Here is a 3,582-nt window from a genome sequence, read left to right as displayed (position 1 = left end):
AAATGTGTTTTTTTCTTGAAAAAATACCGGTTTCATATGTATACACCTGGTAGTTGCCAGTTATAATTTAGATACCAAATCGGAATCATTTTAATAAACTGAGTATCAGTCTGCTTCTCTCCCTCTCAGGTACTGATTCTGATACTAAGAATTATGTCACAAGAAGATAATTTAGGTAAAACTGTCGTGGTAGTTGTGAGAGAGTCGCTGCACTTCGGTTTAGTGTGGCGTCCGCTTCAGATTCGGGGCGCTAATTACCCCGAACTTACGCAGATCAGCCGGTTCGAAGTGTGGGTGCTATATATTCCTAAGCTGCGAAAGCGGGGAACTGCGCCGCAAGCGCCGCGTGTGCAGAACGGCTCGACTGACGGTCGTTCAACAACGCGGAAAAAAATGGACCCGTGTTTCAGCGCCATCTCTGTCGGGCAGAAAAACAAAGCAGCATCCATGTGTCAGTGCACATATGCATGCATATGCTGCTCTTGTGTGCGCTAGTATCAGAGATGGTATTTTATTATTTTAATAAATACGGCTGGCTAAAATATAATTGGGGGGCTAAGTCAAGCTTTACAATAAAAAGGAGATGATACCGGTTTCAATCTTGTGCAAAACTGCGAATCTTGGAGACGTATCGTGAATATTGCAATTCATTTATTCAGGGCTTAATTGCACTTACTTTTCAGATCCACTTCTACAGGTTAGCCCTGAAGAACTGAACTGGAATGTTCACGAAACGTCGTTAAGATTCGTAGTTTTGTACACGATTGACATCACAAACACCTCCTTTTTATTATAATGAATCATCGTCAAAGCATTAAACTTATTTGTAAAGCTTTGTTTCCCTTTCTTTCAACTCATTGAAATCCTCTTGAGCAGTATGGCGGCAATGTATGTAGCCATTGCTCCCTCTGCACCCCACAACCCGATTTTAAAACTGAACTAACGCCACCTGTGTCGGGCAGTGAACTATTTCTGTACACCTCACAGTCTCATGGCCCACACGCCCTAGTTCGTAAGGGTCCGTTTTTTCCTATGAGAGTTGACCTACCCTGGCTCGACTCTACTGTTGATCAAACGGTTCGGCTTGTTCGGGGTAATAGTTTTTCAAAATCAGTTGGGCCGTTCTACCGAACAGAAATGCCACTGTTTACTATGTGATTGGTGCGACAATTGTACACTTTTAAACATTTTTTTCCGAATTTTACGAAACATGTAGTGGAAGCTTTTTGCAGTTACATTTTCCGTAACATTACGAAACGTTTTGTAATTTTCAGTAGCGCTAACGGCATCGTCTTTCACTTACATGTTTCGTGAAAATCCAAAATTTTTTCGTAATTTTCAGTAACGGTTACGTAAAATTCCAAGAGTAATACATTTTTTTCGGGTAATTATAATTTTAATACATAGACATTTTTTATGCATAACAATTTTAATTGACCGAAAAAATGTATTACTCTTGGAATTTAACGGTATCGTTACTGAAATCAGCTGCCTTGTATATCTGGCCAAAAAGGGTCTTCATGTCATTTCCTTCCTCCTCCTTCCTTATTTTGTTACATAAACGATTAATGTTCAATTTGATGTTCATGCTGCCAGGTGCTTACGAATTTCTGACTCGCGAGTCACTAACGATGAGACAATAGAAAATTTTGCACTCAAAAGTTACTTGCGAGGGGAATTAATATATATCAAGAACTTTTAAAAGTACGGGACCTATTATTTCCTTCTACAGCGACTGAGGCGAAAACGGCGACGTTCTTCCGAATGGTGCCGAAGTGATCCGAGTCATACCAATTACACAGGCACACAAAAAAAAAGTGTGCGGATCTGGTAACAAGACATACGTATTCCTATGGATTTTCGGGCGCGGAATTCAAATTCGGTATCAAAAATCACCCATCACGTCATAGTTGAGCCATAACCTCAAAAAATGACGAAAAATCATGCATTGAGGCAAATAAATTTCAAAATAATGCCAGTGATGCAAATTTTCACTTCAAAAACATGTCGACAACTGTGAAGGATAAACCCTTGCCTGATATCAACTTATTTAACATAACTTTACCCAACAGAACCTGACCTCACGAACTTGAATTAACAGAAATTTATTGATCTACACGTAAAGCTCTGGAAGCATATTTTCCCAGTAGCAAATGTGTGCTACATCAAATGGGTCAACTCGAGCCTAACCTAGAATTAAATCTAACCTAGCCTAACCTAACCTAAACTAACCTCACGAAACACAATTAAACTGATTGTGTTGTCCCATTGTGTTTGCGGTACCATTTCATTCAGCTTCGGCTTAACCTACATAGGGATTTATCCTATCCTGACCTAACAACATCTGACCTAACCTAACCGATTACGCTGGCAACTCTGTTCTTGCGTACTTTCATATTTTGACATTAATAGCAATAAATGTCTGGAGTTTCGTAACCACTTGTTGCTAGCATTATTCGCCTGTGTCTGTAATCAGGACACCTCCACGTGGTGACGGTGGGTAACGGATCCACACTGGCTGATTCCCTGGGTAAACGGCGTTCATGCCGTCATGGCAGACACAGGTAAAAAGTGTATTACGATGCAGGGAAAAACCCCAGTATCGGCGTCTGGTCAGGGTGGGAAAGCGGGCTCTCCGACGTCGTCATCATGCTATCTCAGCTCTTCATCAATGGATCACTTGGTTGATGTAGAGTCTCATGCTACAAGGAAAAAACCGCGAGCATTCTTCAATCGCATGTCTGCAAGAATAGCTCAGATTGATTCTGTTACATTTTCGGTAAATATGAAGTGAGCAGTTTGCGAAAATCAATCGACGCGGAAATGGAAAGTCTTTACGAAAAGTGTTTTGACCGTAAATTGCTGCACCAAGAAACAAAATGGATTCCTCGCGTCATTTGCAATTCCTGCAGACTTATGTTGTATCGTCTTAAAAATTTAAACAACGAAAATTACCGCAAGTACTCTGCACCAACCACATGAAAAAAATCCGTTATTGTGAAGGACTGCTACTTTTGCATGAATTCCGTCAAAGGATTCAACGCCAAAAATATAAATAACATTTCGTACATTAATGTGTGCACAGTCACAAGAGCAATTGAAATCAATAAAAATGCACGCCAGACTGATTTAAGCGCTTTACAAGATGTTAGAATGGAAGTTGAAAGTGAACGACATGGAGACGGTAGTGAAACCAGTGATCGAACAGAAAATAATTCTGATGATTCCGATGAAAATGACGAAAAAGATGACGAATATGGCGTGCATAAAATGAAATTGAAGGTTCCAATATTAGTGTCGCAACTAGAACTGAATGATTTTATCAGAGAACTTGGATGACCGAAAGACGGCAAAATCATAACAATGATATTAGGCCAACGATCGGGTTTCACGAGAGAGCCATGCTTTATATGCCTGTGGAATAGCAGAGATCGAGCCAATTAATACAGCAAAAAACATTGGCCTTTAAGAGATTCATTTAAACCTGGTTCTCATAATATCATCAACCAAAGCCTCGTTGCTCCAGAAAAAATTTTACTGCCACACCTCCACATAAAGCTTGGGCTCATAAAGCAATTTGTC

Source organism: Belonocnema kinseyi, chromosome 4, assembly GCF_010883055.1.
Source record: "Belonocnema kinseyi isolate 2016_QV_RU_SX_M_011 chromosome 4, B_treatae_v1, whole genome shotgun sequence".
NCBI lineage: Eukaryota > Metazoa > Arthropoda > Insecta > Hymenoptera > Cynipidae > Belonocnema > Belonocnema kinseyi.
This window is presented reverse-complemented; position numbering follows the sequence as displayed.